Source organism: Lichenostomus cassidix, chromosome Z, assembly GCF_008360975.1.
Source record: "Lichenostomus cassidix isolate B80296 chromosome Z, HeHo_3.0, whole genome shotgun sequence".
Taxonomy (NCBI): Eukaryota; Metazoa; Chordata; class Aves; order Passeriformes; family Meliphagidae; genus Lichenostomus; species Lichenostomus cassidix.
This window is the reverse complement of record NC_139511.1, coordinates 37,222,395-37,236,098: the sequence shown is the minus strand read 5'-3', so window position 1 is coordinate 37,236,098 and position 13,704 is coordinate 37,222,395. Positions and strand designations below refer to the sequence as shown.

General features: G+C 41.0%; 1 long non-coding RNA gene across 1 annotated transcript in view; it reads right to left on the bottom strand.

The window, feature by feature from the left end:
* Positions 1–12,520, bottom strand: part of LOC146424719 (uncharacterized) — a 54,113-nt gene extending 41,593 nt beyond the window's left edge. The window contains exons 1-2 of the long non-coding RNA XR_014846949.1: positions 11,663–12,520; positions 10,156–10,249 (exon numbers count right to left, since the gene is read on the bottom strand). This is a non-coding gene — a long non-coding RNA (uncharacterized LOC146424719). The remainder of the gene's footprint in view (positions 1–10,155; positions 10,250–11,662) is intronic.
* Positions 12,521–13,704: the final 1,184 nt, after the last annotated feature.

Below are 13,704 nucleotides of genomic sequence, written 5' to 3'. Positions count from 1 at the left end.
ACCACTCATGCAATTCAAACAGCTGTTTAACATTGATTTTTAATAGAAAAGAAGGCAGAACAAAGACCAAAACCACAGTAAAATTATTCAATTCTTTTGTGCAAAAGTGAAGAATAATTCATAGCACAATTTCCATATCTCTTAGACTATTTTCAAGGCAGGAAGAAGAAAAACAAAATGTCAGTTGAAAAATTTCATTCACAAAATAACAAAAAAATACCCACAGGGACAGTTAAGGGCACCTCAAACTTATATGGAACTAACATTCCTGCAAAGTAGACTTTATTACCTTGATTTCTACACACAGGAAAAAAAATTCCTTTAGCTGATTGGCCTTTTTCACTAGACAAGAAATTAATTTCCATGACTACTAATTCATTTCAAAGGCTCTCATATATCTCAACTGTCATTCTAGGCTGCTCTTTGGGCAGAGCAATTTGTTAACAGCAGGTGTACCTGGACACAAAAGCTCATATAAGGCTGTAAAGGCAGTCTGTGGCTGGGGAACAGTAATAGAAGTTCATTCGGAATCAGTCACAGTGGCAACTCTTGCCCAACTTTATCAGTAGTAGGAGAAACCTGCTTCAGACACTTTAGTCGTGTCCCTGCAGTGAAAATTCAGGATCTTGTCTCTCTCTTTTAGCCTTGGCCTTAAAGGAGCTTCTTAATATTTTTGATAAAAATGTCTAGTGTTACAGCCAAAGACTCTTCAGAAGGAAATCTCTTCTGATGACAATCGGTGGCACAAGATCATGCTGAACATATTATTCCCATCAATCACAGTACAAAGACATCATTAAGATTAGAAATAACTGTGTGATCAGTGAAGTGTTCCCATTTGCTGTTGATAAAAAATGTGTTACATGGGAGCAAGAAAGCAGGTGTTACATGGGAGCAAGAAAGCAGAAAGTAGCAGTGATTAAAAATAAAAAGGATTCAAACTTGTGCAAATAAGCTTTGACTGGAAAATCCTGGTTTCACACTGAAAAGTGTCCCCTGGACTGAGCTGGCAAGCTAATGTCCAGGCTAAATATTGTCTGGACTGAAGTAAAGCATATTTTAGGATGCTCCATCTGCCCAAAACTACAAACAGTGCTCTCAGCTCTCTTCCTAATACTTGCAACTGTTATGCAGACTGCCCTGAGCACACATTGGCAATGGCATGCCTGAGAGACAGATCTCAGATGAGGATGTCTCATTTATTATTTGTTAGTCAACTTGTAGGGAAAGGTTTGGAATCCCACAGAGCTTCTCTATAGATATTCCTCAGGAAAATGAACAGTAGACATGGCATCACTTTTTCCTGCTCAGGTTCTTTTCTTCTATGACATGTGGTTTATTTTTTTCAAAGTCAGGTAAGAGATTTGTTTGAGATAGAGAATATATGGATTAAGCAGACCTGAAAAGATGATTTATGTAAACACTTTCAAATGTGAATCCAAGTTAAAAAGACAGAAATAACTCTCACAAAGACATGTATTCTGCCTGAATTTCATAAATAACACCTTAGCCCTGTTGTTTCATGAATATACACACACATATGCACAAACATGCTTAATACTGTCATCACAGCCATCTCATCACAGTTGTAAGAGGAGCCAGGTGGAGTCCATTCTATCTCAATATTTATCAGCATGTAAATTGTCATATAATTCCAAATTATTTAGTTTTTTGTTACTGATATTGATAAAGCAGGCGGAAAGAACCTAACAGGCTCTTCAGCAGTCTGCTTGAGTGGGTAGGGTTGCCAGTTCAGGAGAAACTATTCTTGAGCTGTTGAGAAAATCTGTGACCCAGCCATTGCTGAAGATTCCAGTTCTTTAGTCCCATGCCAAAGGCTTTTAAAGCTTTAAATATGTTTTAAGAGCTGTTGTCAAACATTTCCGCTGAAAGAGGCTTGCTTTAGACTACATGGCCTCCTCTATTAAGAAAAAAAAATTAAAAACTTTAGCTTCTTCACACAGAGGGATCCACTCTCACCACTTTGAATCTAAGCTTGGGTCTCAAAATGCACACCTCGCCCTTTACTGTACAATCAGATACACAAAACTGTCATTATATTGGAAGTCAAACCTCAGTAATCAGTATGGATTTAGAGTAAAGCATGAGGTCAATTCCAAAATAAATCAGTCTTTATTAACTGTCTGGATAGAAAAAGTCAACTCCTGAGTCAGCTGCTTGACATTTCCAAAATCTGAAGCATATCCTGTGTGCCCATTAAATTGGGCATTAAGATGGGGCAGGGATGATTGTAGAAGCATACTGTAAAACAGACAAAGATTATCTGAATTACGAGATAACCTCTTTTATCACACCCACTTCAATGAAGGGTCATCAAACTGAAAGGAACAAAAGAAGCCTATGGTTATAATCATTAATATTGAAACCAGACACCCTGAGTCTTTCTGTTTGTCTTTCTAACACCTTTCATCTGCTTAAGCAGTTATTTATTTACCTGCCTAAAACACCGGTTTGCACATGGCCACTAGAGTGTGGCATGCATGAGTCTGGCCCCACATATAATGAAAAAAATTTCTTTTCTAGCAAATAGATAAATATTTTGGACATCATGATTGGTAAAACCTACGGAAAAATCTTTTAACCGTAAGTACATTTGACATACTGCAGCCATATCTCACATCTACAAATGCCTAAAGATTGCTTCAAAGAGATGAGATTCAAAAATCATGAGGAGGACAAGGGTAATGATTACTTAGTTGCCCATTTGCCCATATGCTGCCCTTCCCTGCATGCTGGAGATGATGGAAGTGCAATACTGGAATGTAAAAAGGACCACCTATTTGTGATACGTACTCCTTATACTAAGAAACTTTCTCTCCTCTGCCAGCCTGGTGGAAGATCACTTCTCATTGATCCATATTAAATGAAGAACTGTTTGCCAACTATTCAGTGGCTTTTCTTCAGCAGCAGCCGCTTTTGCCTTGCTTTTTATCTTCACTCACAGAGCCTTTCTACTTACAAGAACCCAGTCTCTTGGTTTCACTGGATTATTGACAAATAATTCATCATAGAGGACAGAGTTCATGAATTAATAATATCATATTCACTCAGGTGTATTAGATCTTATAAGTGAAGAAACAGTACTCAAAATCTGTATCTTAAATTCTCCTGAAACTGGCTTGCATTCTTAATTGACTTTAGCACTTATACAAACACAAAAGACAGACACGCGTAAGGACCTCAACAGTAAATGCATACATTCACAACTCCACAAGGTCTTTGCTCTGCTTGATGTAATAATCAGCTTTGGATATTCGCCTGTGCAGAATCCAGAGATAAATGCTTTACCATCATGTCTGTCACCAAGGCACAGCTGTCAGGGATTCAGCCTCTAAATAACATCATCTGGAAAAATGCATCTATACGCCCACTGTTGGCATAAGCACCACATTTGACCTTTCCTGTGCAGAATGTAGCATTTTATATAGGAATGATTTTAGTGAACAGCTGGTCTATGGGTTAGCATAAGTATTCATTTACTCACCTTTTAGACTTTTGCCCATTCAGCTGGAAATTAGCAACTGTGTATGTCCTTAACATTTTTATCTCTGACAAAGCCACGTAATTACAGTGTTTTTCCTATTTCTGTCAATATAAAACATTTCCGCAGAACTGCAAATTGACATGGTACATTTACAGTCCTAGAAACAAACATGTTCCCTTCGCAGGGAGAGCTGAAAACTGGAGTCATGCACAGCACACACACAAAACATTTTGGCCAGTACTGGACAATTTCTCAGAGCACTCCAGAAACGCTGTCAGTCCTCCAGTTACTTCTTTAAATATCTTTTCAGGCAATAGCAAGACTTAATTCAAGATCCAAAAAATACGTTCTTCTCTGCAGCAGTGCCTTCCCATACCAGTGGCTTTTGGTCACCAGAACAAAGTCACACATCCTCTGGTCATGAAATAATAGTTTCAGGATCACATGAGTACACCCTATCCCACTTTACTGGAGTATCCATCTCAATCTTAGCGCTTCTTTAGATTTTAAGATTCTTCTCAGTTCTACCCTTTTAGTACAAGAAAACTAAAAACTATAACACGAGCGAGAAACTACAACATAAACAATTGGACTATTTGTTTCCTATTTATTTTGAGAATCTAAGTTTTTGGTTTTGACTTAGAAGACAGATTATTCAGACTATGAAATGGCTGCCAAATTTATCATGAATGGCATTTAGCTGGCAAAGGGTGTATTACTGCCAAATGCCTAACACACTGGGCATATTGTATTTGTACCATCTGGGAGAGTAAACAGTGACAGGAAATAACCACAAACAGGTGTTAATGTTAGCCCCTTAAGGGTCATTAATGAAGTATGGCATTGAAAGAGCCCACACACAAGTCCTGGCAACTGGAGAAGGTGGGATTCCAGAGCCTGTAAGAGTGTAATAATTTGTCACACACCAAAAATCTGTTCTTGATTGCATCTCCCCTACATGTCCTTTTTCTTCCTGCCATACCACATCCTTCAGCTGAGCTTCTTTTGAATACTCCTTCCTTTTCCCACTTAGGCAACAAGCTCTATCCATACTGCAGCCAGCCAAAACAAACACAGTCCTGAAATATTCCTTTTTTTCAGAAAGCCTATCAGCCTCTAAAGATAACTCCATGCTTTCATGAATTCTTCAAAATAGAAATACTGTCCCAATTCCCCTTTAGACATTTGCAGAGACATTTCCACCTTCACTAAAACAAAAGGCCTCTGGCTTCAAGACAGTGTGATCCAAATCACACTTCATCACAGTTTCCCAAGTACACCTCCAAGGCTGCTTACCCTGTCCTAGAAGAAACCTGAGAAAGGGTGTGTGAGTGACACCATCTGCTTTTACAATAGTGTCACACAGATCCAGAATAGAGAAAGTCCAGATTACCACATGGAAATGCAATGGGTACTTTTGAGACAGTCTCATAGGTGAATCTACCCTGATAAGCAGTCACATACTTTTGAAAACTTTAAAGAACATATGGAGTATTGCCCTTTATCTTCACAGAAGGTTACTAGATTTCCAAAGCAAATGTTAATATTTACACAAACTCATTAAAAAAAAATTAAAATAACATTTTGTGAGAAAATATGAAGAAAAACAGACTAATCTCTAGCTACTTCCTGACTCTCTATTGCATCCTGCACAAAAAGACAAATTTTCCAAAAAGGACCCTGTTTTCAGACAAATGTCACCTGGCTTATATGTAGTGTTAATGACACCTCAGAAGAACCTGAGAGACAGAAAAGACACACAAGGAAGAGGCCATGGAGCCGTTTTCTTTAGGAGGTAGATCCTAAATCATGAATTTCACACTGCAAAACTTCAGGCTCTCTCTAATTCAGGCTATTAGTGTTACAAAGAACACTGGTGGGCATGTGAACTTACCCATTCACTAATAACAAAGGCAAGCCGCTGAATAGATTAAATGTTTCCAAAGATACTCTCATTGATTCTGTCTAGTGTTTAAGAGAGGGAAAGGAGAATATTTTGAAGGCCAGAAAATGGTTCCCTTTCTTTACTTCTTTGTTAAAAGAGTACATGAAACACAGTCATAGCTACACTTACCCAATTCAAGAGTTGACCAGAAAATTAGGATATGTAAAAACTGCTAGCAGAGAATTGCTGTAACTGTTTAACTCTGCATGGTTATGTACAACACTCCCCACCTGCAGTCCTTGGGCTTTGCACCAGTATGTGTCAGAGCACCACAGGATCAGAGACGCAGCCATGCCAAATTCCATTTTGAGAGAAAAGAAAGTAAAAACAGTTGGAGAGTGTTTGTGCTTATTCAGGGGAGTCGATGGAGCTGTGCCTGAAAAGACCATAGCCCCAAACCTCCAGGAACTGGCCAGTGCCAAATGCCTTGTTGTCTGTCACTTGAACTGAAACAGATGCACACTTTTTTCACATTAGTCATTTACTAAACTAACATACTTACAAAAAATTAGGTTCTTGCCTTTCTGTAAAATTGCAGCTCACTGGCTCTTTATTAATTATAACCAGTGGAGGGAAAAGGAAACAAAATGAAACTCAAACAAAATTGAATAAACATTTAAAAGGAGAAATATACTTACATCTCACCATTTCCCCAGTTCTGATATCTGGGTTATTTCCACTTCAAACAACGTAAGATTACTCCTGCATCAGTATTTTGGTTTTCTTCAGTTAATCTTACAATCTCTTCTCCATCTATGAATTACATTAAACTTAGGAAAATCAAACACTCTGCAGTGTAAAATCTTCAGAGAGAAGCTGAGAATACTAAAGTTGTTGAAATTTGGCACCTTTGTGCATATGCTACTCTGCTGTTTTTAAGCATATGACTATAGACTGTTTTTCCAAACAGCCTCTGCAAAATTCTGGGTAGAGAACAGACAGCTTGGGAATGTAGGAAAGCTATTCAGTAAATAAGGCTGCTGTCTCCAGAATCCCTGAATTATTTGTTGTAGGTTCTGGAAGATTCATAAAAAAATAAGGCAAGAGGAGGAATGTCTGCACATCACAAATCTGGGAGACTGGAGTGCTTAACTTTGGAGTGTTAAATTTCTTGTAATGTTACTAACTTTACTCTTTTGCTGCAAAAATAGAAATTCCACCATATTGATTCTCATTTGGGCCTAAAAGAGTCCTTGCTTATGCATGTAAATTGCTGACTTTTAACTAGATAAACCAATGAAGGAAAATATGAAACATGTTTTGCTAGTGTATTTTAAAGTTGTTTTCTGGCCATGGAGAAAGGTATAGATTGGAAGAAATCCCACATTTAACTCTCACATTCTGGCAGAAAGTGTTTTCTACTTGGGGCACTGGTTCTTCAACAAGCTCCTCATACTGCTTTGCCCTCCCTGATAGTGGTGAGAGCTATCCTGACTATCTGTTCTAGCATCTAATCTGGAACAGGCCCTCCACATAGCCAATGAGAGCAAGTACTGAAAAATGCTCATCTTGGAAACAAGTATGCTCTGCTGTTCTGTGGGCCTGGTACTGGTATATGGGGAAGCTGGAAAGATGTGACAGAGGATGCAGAACCCTCAGTGCAAGCTGAGATCTCTAGGCAAAATTCAGCTCAGTGCTCCAAAAAAGATTTTATTGAGCAAACACGAATCAAGCTTTTCCAAAGGTACAACCTTACCAGATGGAGGCTAGAGAAAGCACCAGCTGGTAAAAGAGCAATCTCCCTGCCACATCAAGAACTTTTCTACAAATCATGCAGGTCTTCTCAATAACAACAAAGAATTTTTATTCTCCTGTACATATTCGCAGAAAAGGCAGAACCACTTGAGCGTAAACTTTAGATACATATCAGTCCCAACCAGATACATAACACAGAAAATTTCTCCTCTTAAAGATTTGAACTTTCTGGCAACTGAAAATAGCATCCCAGAGAACACTGGCAGTCATACCAGAAGTATGATGTAGCTGAAGAAACTACTCTTTCAAATAAAGCTTTCTCACAACTTGCCTCTGGCAAAGTTTGTGTAACGCGTATTTTAATGAAATTTGTGATTCACAATTTAAGAAATAGAAGTAAAACAGTGAAGAGCTGGATAGCAGAGTATATCTCAAAATAAATTGAAAGAAAAAATGACAGAGTCAGCTTTTACGAAATTAGACCTTGGATATGCTGATGCAGAGATAAGAAATCACCAGACTCGTGGTACACATTAATCAAGTGTTCCATTGCCAATGGAGTTCTATTTTCATCAATGTTTTGCAATATTCTCTGTGCAGCCTTAATACATAATAGTCTTTTACACAGACATAAAATAAGCATTTTTCCCATAAATTCATATAGAGTCTCTGCACAGAATTTGTTCCCAATTTCTCAAACAAGGATTAATTCTGTCCTCAGGAGATCTAGTCTTCTTGTTTCAACTTGCATAAATTTTTAAGTCATTAGAAATATTTTGTCCATTCTACAATAGCAACTAATTTTTAGGATAAAATATATCAAGCGTCACTCAGAATATATTCACACAAATATCTTGTAAATATTTTAAGCCAGCTGGGAGAGCACCGATTAAAAACCAGGTTTACAATGATTCTCATAGAACTGTTCACATCAACTGAGGTCTCAAAACCAAAATGTCTGAAATCCTACCCTAGAGTTACGACAAAAATTCTGGACATACTCTGTTATTGGGTACTTAGGGGAGATTCAAGACAGACTGCACAGTGACACCTAAGAAAAATGAAGACATACTGTATGGTGAAGCAGCAGTTACTTCCCTCCTTTTGAAACTGACAGTCAAGCAGTCAAAGTAGACAGAGAATGCTGGAAAGGGCAAAAAAGGCCTGTAAGGGCTGATTTATCTGACAAGGTAAAAAGAATTTGATACTTGTGAACTTGCAGCTGGTAAATCTGGAATTCAGGTAAAGGTGACCTAATTCTCCACAACAACCAACACAGCAGTAAATTTTAAAGGAGCAAGTGTAATTTATTAGTGTGGTACAGAGTGGTATAAACAGGATTCACTGGTAATTGCCTCAGAAAGGCCAGCAGTTTATGGGCATCAGAACTAAAATACTCTTTTCTTCTCAGTTAAACAGACATGACAGAATTTAAACAAGAGCATGTGGTGATATAATGTAGGGAAATTCGATGCAGTACTGTGTTTCTGCACACTCATGAAGTAGAGAACACCAGTAACTATCACACACACCACTTGGTAAGCAAGAGGAGTTACCCTTGCTCCTGCACTTGGCTCCCCTGTGTGCAGCACCTCACACTGAAGGAAGTCTTTACAGACAGCAGAGTCCACAGCTAAAACCCTCAGGTCACACTTCCTCATACACTGAAGACAAAAGATGTGACAAGGACAGACAGTTCTCTCCAGTTCTGCACTGGGTCAAAGAATGCTAACTTTCACTTATGAACAACCATAACATGACATGAACCTGGCTGAAAACACAAACTCATCTGGATACATGGAATTGCAATTAGAACAGAACCCTTATTGTTCAGAAAGGCTGAATGCCTGGAAAAGAAATGTATTTTGTTTAAATTCTCTCCTTAGTTACGATGCCACCTGGACAAAAGTTTAGCTAAATTAAACAGTCTAAAAAGAAGTCTATATTCTGCTGCAGCACATCCAGAATACACCAACAGCACCACCCTGTGGATTAGTAGTGAATGTTCTGTAAACGCACAAGTTGGCTTCCCAAGCCTCAGATCAATCATGCTAAAGAAAAATGTAAATACATTTTAATATATAGGACTGTATCAGTGGTATAAAACCAGCACCTCTAGAATTTAATGAACAACCTTACTTTTACAGCAGCAATTGAGACTATAAACTGGCTTGCTCATGTCATGCTCAGGGCATGCTATCTACTCATTTCACATAATTCCTCTGTGTATCAGTGAGAGAGGTTGCATGTGCTGAATTCATAACAGATGTTTTACAGAGGACCAAAATGAGAACTTGACTTTGAATCACATCCTAGATTTACACCTATAGCCTCTCATTAGTGGTAGCTGCAGCAGAATCCACGAAAGGCAGATCAAAGTACTGTAGGAAATCAGTAAATTTAAAAACTTAAGCCTATCTTCAACTGAATTCCCTAGGTCTAAAAAAACACAGGCTAAAAGGAGGTTTGCTCCCAGGTCTGGGAAGAAATCAGGGTTGAGACTGGGGGATGAAACTGTGGATGAAACTGTGTGAGCCCACAGAGCTCCATCTTACACCCTGTGCTCTTCAACATTTTGAACACAGGACTGGAAGGGATACTAAGTTCACAGATGACACATAACTAGGAGGTGCTGTTGACCCCCTTGAGGGCAGGGAGACCTCTACACATCAGAGGACGTGGGCAATCACCAGCCATATGAAATTCAAAAAGGAAAGTGCTGGATTCTGCACCTGGGATGGGCAACCCTGGATATATGGACAGTCTGGAGAATGAGATGCTGGAAAGCAGTGCCATGGAAAGGGACCTGGGGGTCGTAGTCAGTGACAAGTTGAACATGAGTCAGCAGTGCCCTGGTAGCCAGGAGGGCCAACCCTGTCCTGGAGGCATCAGGCACAGCATGGCCAGCTGGGCAAGGGAGGGGATTGTCCTGCTCTGCTCTGCACTGGGGCAGCCTCAGCTCGAGTGCTGGGGGCAGCTTTGGGCACTGCAATATAAGAAAAATACTCACCTATTAGAGAGCATCCAAAACAGAGCAACAAAGATGGCAAAGGGCCTTAAGGGGAAGCTGTAACAAGAGGCTGAGGTCACTTGGTCTGCTCACCCTGGAAAAGAGGAGACTGAGGGGAGACATCATTGCAGTCACAACTTCCTCATGGGGGGAGGATCTCTTTGTGGTGACTAGTGACAGGACTTGAGGCAATGGCCTGAAGTTGTGTCAGAGGAGGCTTAAGCTGGATACTTGAAAAAGGTTCTTCAGCCAGAGGGTGGCTGGGCACTGGAACAGGCTCCCCAGGGAAGGGGTCACAGTACTCAGTGTTCTCAGGCAAATGGTGTGACTCTTGGACCCGTGCAGAGCCAGTTGGATTAAATGATCCTTATGGGTCCCTTCCAGTTTATTCTGTGACTCTGTGAACATGAGCAACTACAAAATTTTCTGTGCAGACTGACTGTCTCCCACACTGGACACTTCAGCCTGACAGCCAGCTGTCTGGACTCATGATTGAGTTGAGCAGATGTCAGCCAGTAATCCCACCTGACAAGAGTTCAGTGGGATATAAGAAATTTTTCCTACTTCCCTATCTCTAGCTACAACAGTTTCAAGCAGTGAGTCCTTCAGAAATGAGTGCACGGCTGTGTGCTGTTCTGACACAATCTCTGTGAGTCTCATGGTGCATTTCACACAAGAAAGAGTGGGTGACTACAGTTGTTACAAGGCTGTGTGCTTATGCAAACAAATCCTACCACCTGCGCCATGCACAACCTGAATTCACAGAATCATAGAATATGCTGAGTTGGAAGGGACTCACAAAAATCACTAAATTCAAACCCTGGCCCTGCACAGCATCATTCCCAAGAGTCACACCCTGTGCCTGAGAGCATTGTCCAAATACTTCTTGAACTCTGTTAGGCTGGTGCTGTGACCACTGCCCTAGGGAGCCTGTTCCAGTGCCCAAACAGCCTCTGGGTGAAAAGTCCTTTCCTAAGATCCAGCCTAAACCTCCCTGACACAACTTCTGGCCATTCCCTCAGATCCTGTCACTGGTCCTCAGACAGGCTCAAGTACCTTGAGAAAGCAGTGCAAAAATGTGTTCTTGAGCACCTCAGAATTCTGGTTGCCTATGAAGTGCAAGGTATACTCATATATCATTTGAGGGGTAATTATTTCCTCAGGTCCCAAGAAAACAGGCAAAAATGACAGAAAGGAAAAGCCGTTGTACCATTATTTCATACATGGCATATTAGGCATATTAGTTTCTGTCTGTAAGTCAGAAGGAAACACGAAAAAACCCCAAACCAGTAATCAAAACCAACCAACCAACAAAAAAAAACCCACAAAGAAACAAAAAAACAAACAAAAAACAACAAAAAAACCCAAAAACCCCAAACCCCAAAACAAACCACCAAAAAAACCCACCCCAAAAAACTCAACCAAAACAAAACCAACAAAAATCCCAAACAAACATCAACAAAAAAACCTACAAAACAAAAACACCAAAACCCCCTGCAATCCGTACTTTGTTTCAATTGCTAATTACTAGTTTTTCGGCTGAGCCGTTCTCCGCCACAAACGCGACTCCCCAGACGGCTGTGGCACACGATCCGCCGGGCGGCACGGAGCGGGCCAGGGGGGAAGCGGGAGGGCTGCAAGTGCTGCAAGCCCCGCTCTTCCCCCTGTGCCCCCACCGCCCGGAGCGTCCTTCGCCTGGGGCAGGTGCTTGGCAGCTACCCAGCACTCGCTCAGCTCCCGCCCCACGGCAGCGCAGTCGGAGCGCCTGTCAGCATAACTGCGGGCGCCCATGCCAGCACTGCTCCCTCCCTCCTCGCGGCTCGCTCGCCGCCATTTTACGGCCCGTAAGGCGAGCCGAGGCGGCCCCTGCCGCCTTGGCCCTGTCCGCACAGGGGGAGCCGACGCGTCGCCAGCTGCGATGGCTGGCTTTTTGTGACCGAGTTCTGTCTTGGTTGTTAAAATTAAATAGTGTTATATCTTGTAGTGGCGCCTGTCCCGCGTTAGTGTCTGGCCTGAAGGCAGCACTGAGCTGCTCATGGCAGGTGGCCTGAGGAGGGCAGCACGTTCGTCGTGTGCTGATGTAATCGCTGGCGTTCCCTCCAGGTTTCCTAGTTTTTTGATAAAACGGGCAATACGGGAAAGAGCACGGGAACGTACCAGCTTTCTGAGTTTCTCCGTCTAATTCAGCCTTCAGGTTCTTCTGTAGATCTCCTCTGAACGCTTTCCTGTTCAGAGTCAGAACAATATCAATACTGTTCAGGATCAAGACACAGGAAAACTCTACAGATTTACTAAGAGGCTATTTCCCTCCTCCTTCTTCCATGATGGACAACTCAAAATTGAACACTTTTTTGTTTCTGCAGATTTGTTGTAGTACAACGATGTGTTCAGTTAGATTTGGAGAGAAATGTGAAGCACAGTGAGGGAGAAGACCTCCCTTACACTCCAGAAATAAATTGATTTTTAAATTGGGCTTCCTCATGTAGACAAGCAATTTTTCATTAACCAGACCAGCTGCAATTACTCTAAACGGAATGGCTAGTTGTTCTTATGTATCTAAGGAAGGAGGGATAATAAATCAGTGAAACCCATCTTGTTTCTGTGTAAGATTTTGTTTTCCTGGGGAATTTCAAGCTTTTTAGTTGGTACAGCATAAGAGTATGCAGAAGCCATGTGACCAACCAAACATGAAAATCCATGGTAAGGTCTTAGACGTCGTCTGAGTTACAAATTTGCTGAACTTAACATTGCTATTGAAGTTCAGCCACTCGTAGCCATTCACAAAGCACCTGTTGTGCCTAAGAAATACCTGCACACGGCAAGGCAGACTAGAAAACAATTTCCTGTTAGCACACAACTTGCAATGCCTGGAAATCTCAAGCAGGCTGTATAAAGATCAGTTTCAGTGAATGGCTCAACCAAGTCATCTTGAAAACCCATCTCTAATTTCCGGCTCATATCCCTCTTCTGTTATCTTGCTGTACTGTGCAAGTTCCTCCTTTGCTTTCAGTATTATAACCCCAAGTGTATCCTATGCAACTTTCCACACCACCATTTCTTTACAGCCTCTAATTAAAGATCCCTCTGAATAAAGCCTTCTGCTTGAACAGTTAAGAGGGCCCCCTGAAAGGCCTCTTTTGTGGGTAACCATCTTGTGGATCACAATAAAGACAAGGCACTGCAAAAAAGACAGTTTTACTTTGTAGCCACTTCACTTGTCTCTGTCTCAAATTAATTAGCACTTCTCTGTTTTCAAGTGTAATAACACTCTGGTGAGGTGAATGGAGTTTTCAGGGAGTAAAACTGCAGCACACCCTCCCACCACCCTTGAGAAACAAAGCAGACTACAACGAGACTGTAAGAGGTGGTAGGTGATTAGGGGTGAGGTGGAGCTCAGGTGAATGAGACTGCAATTCACACACACAACCCCCAGGCTCCTGAAGTACTAGCATTTATATTATTCATTATTAAGAAGGAGGTTCAGCGTGATCCTCACAATGGTGAGTTGTAAATTAAGTACCATTTACAGTTATTTTGCCTGAAAACCCC